Below are 14731 nucleotides of genomic sequence, written 5' to 3' on the forward strand. Positions count from 1 at the left end.
GGAGGTGATGGACATGAAAGGAGATAAGGTGAGAGAGGGAAATGGGAATGGGGAATTGTGGGGGTGGGGGTGGAAACAGGAACTACCGGAAATGTGAGAAATCGATGTTCTTGCCAGGAGGTTGGAGGCTACCCAGATGGAATATAAGGTGTTGCTCCTCCAATCTGAGTGTGGCCTCATTGTGGCAGAAAGGGAGGCCATGGACTGACATGTGGGAATGGGAAGTAGAATTGAAATGGGTGACTACTGGGAGATCCCACCTTTTTTCAGCACAGCGGTCACCCAATCTAGGTTGGGTCTCACTGATACACCGGAGGCAACACTGGGAGCAGCTGATACAGTAGGAAACCCCTACAGACTCACAGGTGAAGTATCACCTCACCCGGAAGAACTGTCTGGGGCCCTGTATGATAATGAGAGAGAAGGTGTAGAGGCAGGTGTGGCACTTGTTCTGTTTGCAAGGGTTAAGTGCCAGGAGGGAGATCAGCGGGGAGGGGGTTGCGCAGGAAGCGATCCCTGAACACAGCAGTGAGTGGGGGTCGGAGAGAAAGATGTGCTAGGTGGTGGGATCCTGTCGGAGACGGTGAAAGTTACACAGAATTATGTGCTGGTCACAGAGGCAAGTGGCGAGGAAACACGTGAGACATGCTCTTTTCTTTTTGACCCCAGGGAGGAGCCTGAAGACCCAATATTGAACACGTAATATTCTTCCACTCTGCCATCAGATTTCTGAATGGTCCAAGAACATTACGATGTTATTACGCTTTTGCATTATTTATTTATTTTGTAATTTGTAGAGGTTTTGTCTTTGTAATGTACTGCTGCCGGAAAGCAACAAATTCCACGTCATTTAAGTCAGTGAGACTAGAACTGATCACACTCCTCGCGTTTGCGTTGATGTCTCCGGAGTCAGGGCTTGCTCAGAGGACGCTGCGCAGACGCAGAGGTGGTTAGCCGGCAGAGGACAGCGCGCAGGCGCAGACTACCCTGCTGAAGCAGTTCGCCGGCAAAGGATAATACGCATGCGCAATAGTGTTAGCTGGCAGAGGACAGTGCGCAAGTGTATTCTGCCGGCCTCTCGCGAGGTTTCGCGGTGCGGGGCCTATGCGGATCTCAGGCGCCGCACAGCCACGGCTTGAAGTTGGGAATCCACCGTACATTCACGGGCTGCGAGCGGCTGTACCGGCCTCAGCAGGTAGGCACTCTACGAGTGTTGACAGTGTGTGGCGGAACAGGATGGAGGGTCCGTGGGTTAGAACCGAGCCGGGGAGGAGAGGGTCCCAGCCTTGGACCTGAATCGCCGCCCCATTGAAAAGTGGAGGCTGGTGGCCCGGGGTGGAGATCTCGGGGAGGCCAGGCTGAAGCCTGGGGTGGGAGACAGAAGGAGGGGATCCCTCGGGGTTGGGTCGAGAAAAGAAGGTGGTCCCTGAGGGAAGAGGGTGGGTCCGAGAAGAAGCAACACACACAAAATGCTGGAGGAACTCAGCGGGCCAGAAAGCACCTATGGAAGAGAGTAAACAGTCAATATTGGTGAAGGAGAAGAGCGTCCGGGGTGTTGGAGGAAGGAGAGGCAGGAGAAGAGAGTTCCTGGGGGGGGGGGGGGGGGGTAGAGGAAGGTGCGGCAGGGGAGAAGAGGCTGCCAGGGTGTAATGGATGGCGGGCGAGATAGGAGACGGTCCTGGATGGGGGTGCGGTTGGGGTTTGCCCTGGGAATCCCTACCACCAGTTGTTGAATGAGTGGGAAACTTAAATCACAAATCATTGGAAGTGCAACAGTGGCTGCGAATAAGTTGTGTTTAAATGTCACGTTTAATGGATGAAAACGTTAGATTGCAATATGGTATTTGACAGCATGAAGAAAATATTCGAGCAGCTGAGCGAACGCTCCAAAGGAAGACACGGTGATAGACACTTGGTTAAGGAGGAGGGGGATGGGGAATTCCTGGAGCTTGGTGATTTGCCAGCTGATCAGTTCGGAAGTGGAGACATTCAGGTTGTAGGACTAGGAGATATTACAGTGATAGTGGAGAGGGGGAATTTTTGTTTTGCTGAAAGAAAAATCGAAATTTCTGGCAACTTGTCGTCTTTTTATTTAAAAAAGAAATTCCATATGGAGTTAAAATCTGTTGATACTTGGTGTTTATCAAATCTTTCTGCACTGAGGTCCTCTGTTAGTTGGGGTCAACAAGGATGTTGCATCCCAGCTGTCTGCATGATACACAAGCCAGGGCAGTATGATACAGAGGATAAGGTGTTGCACATGCAGCAGGCTCTCCATCTCCATGCAGCTGATGAATTCAAAGGAACAGCAGACACTGCTACAGTTTGGCACCAGCGACGTCTCAGGAGTTGCCTGTCATCCTTGAAGATAGGGATTCCAGCTCTGTATTTTACCCGAAGTTTTCCCCATGTGTGGGTATAGCCGCAAGGCAGTGGAGGTTTGAGATCAGAGATTCTCTTCTCCTAGATGAGCTGCCAACCATGGCTGACAAGTTCTGTCTGCCCGAAGCGACTGGTTTTAAGGCACTTTGCCTCTTCTTCTGTCAGTACAAGTGGTTTCCCCGGGCTTAGTAGCTAAGCCACATGTGAAGGCCAGGAGCTGAACTTGGATGTCAGAGGCTATTTAGGAGCATTTAGAAGTTGATGGGAACTTATGCCCACTACCATCCACGGATATAGCAACCTTAGTGAACCCAAATATACAGAATATTATTGGTATTTTAAATCTGTTAAAACGTTTGCACTAAAGAAGGAAATAGAAAAAAATTAACATTTGACATGATGAATTCATTTCAGCTATTTGAACCATCTGGTATTTCTAGCATTTTCTGTTTTTTGTATTTCAGATTCTAGATTACTGGTGAATAAAAATGCCTTTTAGCTTTGACAGGAAGGAAGATCTGTCTCTGTCTAGCCTCTCAAGGTTATCTGGGTGTGTTCTTGCCGCTGTTTTCTTGGTGTGCCAAGGGAGATCCCAGTGTCTCCAAGGTGGAGAGTCATTTCACTAATAGTCTTTTTCTGTCCTCAGACAGGACAATGAGGGGGTACACACCATGCGTAGATGGATGGGATTAGTTCCTGTTGTCAATGTGGTCAGCACAGATCTAATGTGTCAAAGGGCTTGTTCCTACGTTCCAAATATACACTCAGTGGCCACACTATCCGTTACCTGCTGTACCTAATAATGTGTCACTGAGTGTATGCTTGTAGGTTTTCTGCTGCTGTAGCCCGTCCCCTTCAAGGTTCAATGTGTTGTGTTCAGAGATGCTCTTCTGTACATCACTGCTGTAATGCGTGGTTATTTGAGTTATTGTCACCTTCCTGTCAGCTTGAACCAGTCTGGCCATTCTCCTCTGAGCTCTCTCATTAACAAGATGTTTTCATCCACAGAACTGACGCTCTCTGGATGCATTTTGTTTTTTGCACCATTCTCTGTAAACTGTGGACATTGTTATGCATTAAAATCCCACGAGATCAGCAGTTTCTAAGGTACTGAAACCACCCCATGAACAATCATTCCACAGTCAAAGTCACTTAGATCGCATTTCTTCCCCATTCTGATGTTTGGTCTGATTAATAACTGAACCTCTTGACCATAACACGAGGAAATCTGCAGATGCTGGAAATTCAAGCAACACACAAAATGCTGGTGGGTAGCCTCCAACCTGATGGCATGATTTCTCTAACTTCTGTTAATGCCCCTCCTCCCCTTCTTACCCCATCCCTTATTTATTTATCTATTCCCCCCCCTTTTTTTCCTCTCTCTCTGTCCCTCTCATCTGCTTTCCATCTTCCTCCCCCTTTCTTTCTCCCTAGGCCTCCTGTCCCATGATCCTTTCCCTTCTCCAGCTATGTATCCCTTTTACCAATCAACTTTCCAGCTCTTAGCTTCATCCGTTCACCCCCCCCCCCCCCCCCCCCGGCCGTCTTCTATCATTTTGGATATTCCCTCCCCCTCCCTCTCTTACCATCTCTTCTTTCAGTTAGTCCTGACAAAGGGTCTCAGCATGAAACGTCAACAGTGCTTCTTCCTATAGATGCTGCCTGGCCTGCTGCATTCCACCAGCATTTTGTGTGTGTTGCTTGAACCTGTGACCATGTTTGCATGCTTTTTTGCGTTGAGTTGCTGCCATGTGATTGGCTGATTATATATTTGCATTAACGAGCAGGTGTGCCTGATAAAGTGGCCACTGTATTGTTGGTTTAAACATTTCTGTAGAGGCTGCCAATTTTACCTGAAATTTGGTCACTGATGTGAATGAAACACATTGATGAAGGTAGAGCAGTAGATCTTGGGGTGCGTGTCCATAGGACACTCAAAACTGCCGCGCATTTTGACAGGGTTGTTATGAAGGCGTATGGTGGGTTAGCATTCATCAACTGTGGGATTGAGTTCAAGAGCTGTGAGGTACTGTGTTCAGTTCTGGTTACCTCACTACAGGAAGGATGCAGATGCTAAAGAGAGAATGCAGAGGAGATTTACAAGGATGTTGTCTGGATTGGAAGACATACTTTATGAGAATAGGTTGAGTGAACTTGGCCTTTTCTCCTTGGAGCGACGGTGGATGAGAGGTGACCTGATAGAGGTGTATAAGATGACGAAGGTCATTGATCGTGTGGATAGCCAGAGGCTTTTTTCCAGGGCTGAAATGGCTAACACGAAGGGCCTTAGTTTTAAGGTGCTTGGAAATGGGTATCAAGGGGATGTTGGGTAAATTTTTCACACAGAGTGGTGGGTATGTGGAATGCGCTGCCAGCTGCGGTGGTGGAATTGGATACAATAGGGCCTTTTAAGAGCCTCTTAGAAAATGGAGCTTAGAAAAGTAGAGGGCTATGTGCTAGGGAAATTCTAGAGTTGGTTACATGGTTGGCACAACGTTGTGGGCAAAGGGCCTGTAATGTGCTGTGAATTTCTGTGTTCTATTATGCACAGTTGAAAAACATAAACATAGATCTGGAATTGAGGTCTTTGATTACGGCATAATTTCCCATTCTTACCTGAACACGACTGTATATTGTTTTGATGCTGTTGGTGGATAATTCAGAGTTCGGTGCACCATCTCATATTGAATAATGGTGTACGCATATAACTGAGAACGTATTTTGAGTTTCCAGTGGTACCTTGAACGCAACCTCAAAGCGTTTCAAAATCAGTTTTACTATCACTGGCATATGTTGTGAAATACATTGTTCTGCAGCAGCAGCAGTACATTGCACTGCTCCTCAATGGCAGCAGTGAGAAACCGGCACATCCCGGGTGGTGGGGGGTCCTTCATGATAGATGCCGACTATTTGAGGCATCGCCTTTTGAAAGTGGGGAGTCAAGTGCCCCTGATAGAGCTGGCTGAGTTTATAACTTGCTGCTGCTTTTTCCAATCCTGTGTCGTGGACCCTCCCTCCATACTAGATAAAGGATACTTAACTGAGGAACAGTAGCTTGAGATTTGAGACTGAAATGCAATCATACTCTGCCTTCTCATGTTCCAAACCATGATGATGTATTGACCTTGGGATGAAAGGAGCGCTGGAAAAGTCAGATCCATTGCACGTGCTGCTTCACTGGAGATGCTGATGCTGCAGTTTGATCATTCTTTTTTGTCAGTTTCCTATTCCGAAATGACAGGTTGGTGGCCACTCATTTCAAATCAATTTCCCATTCCTTCCATATGGATCTGTACAAACAGCAGGGTAAAATGTACAACAAAGTGCAGGCCCTTTGCCCACAATGTTTTGCTGACTTTTGAACCAACTCCAAGATCACTCCTACACAGCCCCTAATCCTCCTCTTCTGTCATTGATGAAGACATACTGAGGTAGAAAGAGCAACACCTCGTACTCCATCCAGGTAGTCTCCAACCTGATGGCATAAACATTGGTTTCTCTAACTTCTGGTGATTTCTCCCCCTTCTCCTCCTCTTTTACTGTTCAAACTTCAAAGTACATTTATTTTCAAATTATGTATACTATATACAACCTTGAGATTTGTCTTTTTGCAGGTTGCCACAAAATAAAGAGAGACAAAATAATCCACAAAATATTCCCACAGAATAAAGACGATCAAACACCTAATATGCACATAAATGAACAAATCATGCAGACAATAAAGTAAACAAATAACACAGAACATGAATACACAAGTAAAGAAAGAAACATTCTGGTCTCCTTCTCCCATTTATTTTGGCCTTGCCTGCTTATCACCTCCCCTGGTGACCCTCTATCTTCCCTTTCTCCATGGTCCACTTTCTGTCCTGCCAGATTCCTTCTTCTCCAGCCTTTTGCCTTTTCCACTGATCACCTCCCAGCTTCTTAGTTTATTCCCCCCTCCCATACCCACCTGTGTAATAACTGATCTGTATGAACAGTATGCAAGACAAACCTTTCACTATATTTTGATACATGTTTTAATTATATTTCAATCCCCATAGTGGTTAGGCACTGTACCAGGAAGGCTGTCTTTCAAAGAAATCGGTAAATTTGTTTAGTGTTATTACACATATGGAGATACAGTGGAAAAATCTGTCTTGCATGCCATTCATAAAAATCAGTTTATCACAACAGTGCATTGAGGTAGTTTAAGGGAAAACAATACATGAATGCTGAATAAAGGATTACAATTACGAGAAAGTGAAGTAAGGCAGACAATGAGATGCAAGACCATAGCGAGGCAGATTGTAAGGTTAAGAATCTATTCTTATCACAGTAGGAGACTGTCAGTAATTGCGGGACGTAAACTGTCCTTGAGCCTCAGTATGTGATTTCAGACTTCCGCCTGATGGGAGGTGGAAGAATAGAGAGTGGGTGGTGACTTCAGTTATGCTGGCTGTTTTACTGAGGCAGCAAGAAGTGTGGACAAGAGTCAGTCCATGGAGGGGAAGCTGGTTTTCTTTGATGAGCCAAGCCATGGCCACACCTGAGTGTGATGCATCCAGATAGGATCCTTTCTATGGTGCATCGATTTAAAAATTAATGAGGATCTAAGAGAATATGTCAAATTTATTTAGCCTCCTGAGGAAATAGAGGTACTACTGAGCTTTCTTTGCTGTGGCATCTGTTGGAAGAAAAGACAGGCATTTATTTGCTGTTTTCGATATTAGGATGTTCTAAAATACTTTTCAGCTCCTCCTGAGATGCTAGCATAGTTGTCTTGTAGGAAAAGTGTAAATCAGCATGGTATTCACACTCCCTCTTATCTTCTAGGAAGATTATTAAATATAATCAGCCAGTTTTGTCTATTTCAGGGCTGGGTGAAATAACACTTCCGTACATAACTCATGTACATTTCTGCCATTCAATGAGTGAATAATAAGGCATATTTTATACTGCCTTGTCCAAAGCACTGTGATAAGTTACTGTGCCCATCTAGCATACACAGGATGAAATTAGGTGTTTGGCCTATTTTGTCATGTGCCTCCAAGTACTCTGAAACCTCATCCTTAGTGATCGACTTCCAACATCTTTCCAACTAGTGAAGTCAGGCTAACTGGCCTATAAACTCCCTTCTTCTGCCTCCCCCTCTTCTTGAAAAGTGGACTTTTTTTTTTGTTTTTGCATTTTTCTGGTCCACAAGACCATAAGACAGAGGAACAGAATTAGGCCATCTGGCCCATCGAGTCTGCTCCGCCATTCAATCATGGCTGATTCTTTTTTTAATTTCCTCCTCAACCCCAGTTCCCAGCTTTCTCTCTGTAACCTTTGATGCCATGTCCAATCAAGAACCTATCAGTCTCTGTCTTTAATACACCCAATGACCTTGCCTCCACAGCTCATACAAATTCACCACCCTATAGCTCTAGAAAATTATCTATATCTGTTTTGAAAGGGTACCCTTCTATCCTGAGGCTCTGCCCTCTTGTCCTAGACACTCCCAGCATGGGAAACATCCTTTCCACATCTTCCCTGTCTAGGCCTTTCACCATTCGAAAGGTTTCAATGAGATCCCCCCTCATCCTTCTGAATTCCAGCAAGTACAGACACAAAGCCATTAAATGTTCCTTGTACGATAACCCTTTTATTCCTGGAATCATCCTTGTGAACTTCCTCGAGACCCTCTCCAATGTCAGCACACCTTTTCTAAGATGAGGGGCCCAAAACTGTTCACAATCCTTAAGGTGAGGCCTCATTCTGTGCCTTATAAAGCCTCAGCATCGCACACTTGCTCTTGTATTCTAGACCTCTTGAAATGAATGCTGACATGCCATTTGTCTTCCTCACCACTGACTCAACCTGCAAGTTAACCTTCAGGGTGTTCTGCACATGGACTCCCAAGTCCCTCTGCATCTCAGATTCCTGGACTTTCTCCTCATTTAGAAAATAGTCTGCACATTTATTTCTACTAGCAAAGTGCATGACCTAGCATTTTCCAACATTGTATTTCATTTACCACTTTCTTGCCCATTCTCCTAATCTAAGTCCCTCTGCATCCAACCTGTATCCTCAACACTACCTGCCCCTCCACCAATCTTCGTGTCATCTGCAAACTTGGCAACAAAGCCATTTATTCCATCATCTAAATCATTCATATACAGCATAAAAAGAAGTGGCCCCAACTCCAACCCCTGTGGTGTTGGGACTGGCAGCCAACCAGAAAAGGATCTTTTCATTCCCATTTGCTGCCTCCTACCAATCAGCCAATGCTCTAACCATGTTAGTAACTTTCCTGTAATACCATGGGCTCTTAACTTGGTAAGCAGCCTCATGTGTGGCACCTTGTTAAAGGCCTTCTGAAAGTCCAAATATACAACATCCACTGCATCCCCTTTATCTATCCTACTTGTAATCTCCTCAAGGAATTCCAACAGGTTCGCCAGGCAGGAGTTTCCCTGAAGGAAACCATGCTGACTTTATACTATCTTGTCCTGTGTCACCAAGTACTTCATCACCTCATCCTTAACAATTGACTCTAAATCTTCCCAACCACTGGAACCATTCCAAAATCTTGTGATTCTTGAAAGATCATTACAAATGCTTCCATAATCTCTACAGCACCTCTTTCATAATCCTGGGTGTATTCCATCTAGTCCAGATGATTTACATACCTTCTGACTTTTCAGCTTCCCAAGCACTTTTTCCTTAGTGATAGCAATGACTCTCACTTCTGCCTCCTGGCACTCCTGCATTTCTGGCATTTTGCTGGTGTCTTCCACAGTTAAGACTGACGCAAAATATGTATTATGTTCGTCTGTCATTTCATTGTCCCTCATTACTACCTCTCCAGGATAATTTTCCAGTGGCCCAATCTCCACTTTTGTTTATTTTACTCTATACTGTACATCTGGAGAAAAAAAAACTCTTTTGTATCCCCTTTTATATTGTTGGCTAGCTTAGCTTCATATTTAAATTTTTCTCTCTTCAGGGCTTTTTCAGTTATCTTCTGTTGGTTTTTAAAAGCTATACCACTGGCTGGCTAAGGGTCTTAGCTCTACCCAAAAAGATTCAGTATCTTCCGATTTGATGCCCAAGGGTTTGATTTAATTTTTAACTGACAGAGCCACGTTGCCCTTTCTTCCTACCTGCCTGTCCTTTCAATACAAAGTGTATCCTTGGATGTTCAGCTCCTAGCTATAATCTTCTTTCGGCCATGACTCAGTGATGCCTACCATGTCATACCTGCCAAACTCTAACCACACAATCATCTACCTGATTCATGTACTGTGTGCATTTAAACATAACACCTTTAATCATGTATTCATCACCCTTTTTTGATTTTGGCCCCATGTTACATTTTAATACCTCCACTGATTGCTATTTTGCCCTATCATCTGCCTGTCCTTTCTCACAGCCTCATGTCACACCACATCTATTTGTATACGAACTGCCCAGTCCTCAGCTCTGTCACTCAGGTTCCCATCCCCCTGCCAAATGAGTTTAAACCTTCCCCAACAGCTCTAGAAAACCTGCCCAGAAGAGTATTGGTCCCATTCAGGTTTTGGTGTAACCTGTCCTTTTTGTACAGGTCATTTCCACCCCAGAAGAGGTCTCAATGATCCAGCTATCTGACCTTCTGCCCTCTACACCAATTTCTCAGCCACACATGCATCTGCCAAATCATCCTATTCTTACCTTCACTGCCATGATCAAGACAGGAGCTGATTATCGATTTCAGGAGAAGGAATAGAAATCATGAACCAGTCCTCATCGAAGATCAGAGGTGCAGAGGGTTAGAGTGTTAAATTCCTCCATGATATTATTTCAGAGAACCTATCCTGGGCCCAGCATGTAAGTGCAATTAAGAAGAAAGCATGGCAGTGCCTCTACTTCCTTGGGAGTTTGTGTAGTAAAGAATGTATTTACTGGCTACATCACACCAATGGAAATACCAATGCCCTTGAATGGAAAATCCTACAAAAAGTAGTGGATATGGCTCAGTCCATTATGGGTAAAACATGGAACATTGTTGCAGGAAAGCAGCATCCATCTTCAAAGAGCCTCACCAGCCAGGTCATGCTGTTATGCCGTCAGCAAGAAGGTGCAGGAGCCTCAGGACCCACTACTACCCCTCAACTATCAGTCTATTGATCTAAAGGGGATAACTGCACTTAAGTTCACTCAACCCATCAGTGAAGTGTTCCCACAATCTATGGACTCTCTTCAAGGATTTTTCATCTCATGTTCTCTATTTATTATTATTATTCCTCCTTTTTCTATTTGCACGTTTGCCTTCTGCACTCTGGTTGAATGCCCTAGTTGAGCAGTTTTTCATAGATTCTGTTATGGTTATGTTTCTGTAGATTTATTGAATATGCAAGCAAGAAAATGAATCTCATTGTTGTATGTAGTGACATATAATTAATTTACTTTGAATGGACGTGCAGGAGTAGGCCATTCGGCCCTTTGAGCCAGCACTGCCATTCAATGTGATCATGCTGATCATCCACAATCAGTACCCTGTTCCTGCCTTCTCCCCATGTCCCTTGACTCCGCTATCTTTAAGAGCTCTATCTCACTGATTCTTGAAAGCATCCAGAGAATTGGCCTCCACTGCCTTCTGAGGCAGAGCATTCCACAGATCCACAACTCTCTGGGTGAAAAAGTTTTTCCTGAACTCCATTCTAAATGGCCTACCCCTTATTCTTAACCCTAAACCTAACGAACTACCCACAGACTGTCCCTGATTAAAATGTACCTTTCCAATGAAGATATATGTTCTCTCACAGAATGGATAATAAACGTTTTCCTTGTATGAAAGTTAAACTAACTGGCCTGTAGTTACAAGCAACCCCTGTGTTCTGGGGGATCGTGTTCCTGATAAATGGTTCATTCTGCGATTTACCATAATGTGAAGCTGCATCAAGAAATGTAAGTTAAAAAATAAATTTTGTGTTGATTTATTGACTTTTTTAACAAATTCTGAGAGAGTGAGTTTTATTTTATATCTTAAGTTTTTGTGTAGAATATACATTCAATCACTACTTTATTAGGTACACCTGCTGATTAATATAAATGCCTAATTGGCCAATCATATGGCAGCTACTCAATCCATAAAAGCATGCAGACATGGTCAAGAGGCTCTTTTGCTGTTCAGACCAAACATTAGAATGAAGAAGAAATGTGATCTAAGTGACTTTGACTGGAATGATTGTCGGTGCCAGATGGGGTGGTTTGAGTATCTCAGAAACTGCTGATCCCCTGGGATTTTCACACACAACAGACTCTAGAGTTTACAGAGAATGGTGCAAGAAACAAAAAACATCCAGTGAGCAGCAGTTCTGTGGCAAAAGTACCTTGTTAATGAGAGAGGTCAAAGGAGAACGGCCAGACTGGTTCAAACTGACAGGAAGATGACAAATAACCACACACCACAGCAGCGCTGTGGAGAAGAGCATCTCTGAATGCACATCACTTGAACCTTGGAAGTGGATGAGCTACAACAGCAGAAATCCACATTGGGTTCCACTCCTGGACCTAATAAATTGCCACCGACTGCAGGTAGAACATGGAACAGTATGTCACAGGAAAAGACCCTTAGTCATTTAATTAAACTAACAATTAAATGCCTAATTAAACTAGTTCCTTCTGCCTACACAATGTTCATATCCCTCCCATTTTCTGACCAATTATAGAGGTCTGAGGCCATATGGGTGGAACTGAAGAATGAGAAAGGGCGATGATGTTAATGGGATTATATTACAATAGACAATAGGTGCAGGAGTAGGCCATTCGAGCCAGCACCACCATTCAATGTGATAATGGCTGATCATCCACAATCAGTACCCCATCCTTGCTTTCTCCCCATATCCCTTGACTCCGCTATCATTAAGAGCTCCATCTAATTCTTTCTTGAAAGCATCCAGAGAATTGGCCTCCACTGTCTTCTGAGGCAGAGCATTCCATAGATCCACAACTCTCTGGGTGAAAAAGTTTTTCCTCAACTCTGTTCTAAATGGCCTACCCCTTATTCTTAAACTGTGGCCTTTGATTCTGGACTCCCCCAACATCGGGATCATGTTTCCTGCCTCTAGCATGTCCAATCCTTTAATAATCCTATATGTTTCAATCAGATCCCCTCTCATCCTTCTAAATTCCAGTGTATACAAGCCCAGTCACTCCGATCTTTCAACATATGACAGTCCCACCAACCCGGGAATTAACCTCGTGAACCTATGCTGCACTCCCTTAAGAGCAAGAATGTCCTTCCTCAAATTTGGAGACCAAAACTGAACATTATACTCCAGGTGTGGTCTCACCAGGGCCCTGTACAACTGCAAAAGGACCTCTTTGCTCCTATACTCAACACCCCTTGTTATGAAGGCCAACATGCCATTAGCTTTCTTCACTGCCTGTTGTACCTGCACGCTTACTTTCAGTGACTGATGTACAAGAACACCTAGATCTCGTTGTACTTCCCCTTTTCCTAACTTGACACCATTTAGATAGTAAAGCGCAGTCAGCAATCTAGAGATCACTAGCCTGGAGGCCCTGCTTTTCAGCTTTCTGTCTAACTCCCTATAGCTCTTCAGGACCTCCTCCCTTTTCGTACCTGTGTCATTGGAACTAACATGTACCACAATGTCCAGCTGTTCAAACCTCCCTTTTTAGAATGCTGATGTGGTGACACATCTGATGGTGAAACATTATATAGTTGTGGAATGTTTTTTTTGTTGAGAGTTGTTACGTATCCCGTAACTGGATAACTTACCAGCAAAGATAGAGAGGTCCGTTGAAGTCTGATGTCACTATTTTCAAATGTTTTTATTTATAAAGGGGCACAAAAGTAAGGTTAATACAAACATTGCACGTTGTCAGTACTCAATCTAAAGTGCGGGTATAGTAATAATCATCATTAAGAAGTGAGCTCTACTGTTGTCTAGGGGTTAATATATTGTCCGTTGGAAATATAAAAGTCACTCAGAAGTCTGCAGACTAGCCTTTCGGGGAAATCGCTGGGTTTCACGTGTTTTAGAGGGATCGGTGAAAAACGGAAAAAACTTGCCCAGGTCTTTTTGAAGCCACTCCGTTAAATCAGGGGAGCATTGTTTCCTCGTAGTTAGTTCGAAGTCCTTCTCGGTATTATCAGCCACCCGCTCCCCAGGCAAAGGAGTTAGGAGCGCACGTGGCGTTGAATGGCTTCCAGCTATTACGGGAGCACTGAGCGAGGGTGTCCTTCTGGTGCATCACTGGGGTACTGCCTCCTGCAGTCCCCTTTTATCTTGACTTGCAGAGTTGTAGATGTCCATCAAAGTAGGGTGATGCAATCCCCACCCCTACATTGCCCGAGGGTGTCCATATCCATGGTAGCTGTCACATAGCAGGGACATGCACGTCACACAGGTGCCTCTAAGAACAATGGCCAAAACCGTTGCATTGTCTCTCACTTCCAGGGTCCGAGACCCGAATTAATAGCGATCTTGCGATTCTCCGGAAGGAGGGGGCTGCTCCCGCCCCTTCGACCCCTCAGAGCTGAGGTACATTCATAACAAGAGAAAAATTGTCACATTCCCTAGGGTTAGAATGATTTTGGTTGTTCCATGGTTTAGTTATCTACCTCTGTCAACAGCAATAAAGTGATACTGGCTGGATTTGCTGAATCCAGTGTTTCTAGTAATCCTATTATCTTGCTTCTCATCAAGATCATGTTTATGAGACATAGGATAAAAATTAGGGCATTTGGCCCATCTGGTCTGCTCCACCAGATGATAATGGCTGATTTATTATCCCTCTGAACCCCAATCTCCCGCCTTCTCCCAGTGACTTTTGACGCCCTTACTAACCTATGAAACTCTGGCTAAAGAAATTCCTCCTCATCTCTGTTCTAGATAGTTTTCCCTCTACTCAGGTGCTGTGCCTCTGTCCTAGCTTCCCCCTCTGTAGGAAACATCATCTTCACATGCACTGTATCTTGGCTTTGTTATGAACATGGCACCAAGAAAAAATGTCCAATTTCCTTTCTTATGGTTGCTGCACAGCCATACAGGAAGTTTACACACTGAACAACGGGTAAACTACAACTGGTTTCTGTATCTTGATTGCTCATTTTGGGAAGTTCTGGAAATACCCAACAAGTTAATCAATAACGGGAGAGAAAAACATTCAGTCTTTCCATGTTGATTACCTTTCCACTACTTAATTTTATTACATTTTTCTTGCACCTGAAGTATTTACCCTCCACCTACAAACCTGTGTACCATCCATTCTAGCCTCCCATGCATTCCGGACTTTACTCTTTCAGGAGTTGAAGTCCTAAGCATGGAATTTTTTCCATTGTTCTCCATCCTTCCAATTGTTCTCCTGCATT

The 14731-nt window shown here is 44.2% G+C and overlaps 1 protein-coding gene across 2 annotated transcripts in view; it reads left to right on the plus strand.

Annotated features, from left to right (window-relative positions):
- Positions 1-1058: 1058 nt before the first annotated feature.
- Positions 1059-14731, plus strand: part of btbd10b (BTB (POZ) domain containing 10b) — a 112180-nt gene continuing 98507 nt past the window's right edge. For both annotated transcript variants that reach the window (XM_059976187.1, XM_059976188.1), the window contains exon 1: positions 1059-1195. The gene's annotated coding sequence lies outside the window, so the exon portion shown is untranslated. The remainder of the gene's footprint in view (positions 1196-14731) is intronic.

The sequence above is a fragment of the Hypanus sabinus genome, chromosome 7 (assembly GCF_030144855.1).
Source record: "Hypanus sabinus isolate sHypSab1 chromosome 7, sHypSab1.hap1, whole genome shotgun sequence".
Taxonomy (NCBI): Eukaryota; Metazoa; Chordata; class Chondrichthyes; order Myliobatiformes; family Dasyatidae; genus Hypanus; species Hypanus sabinus.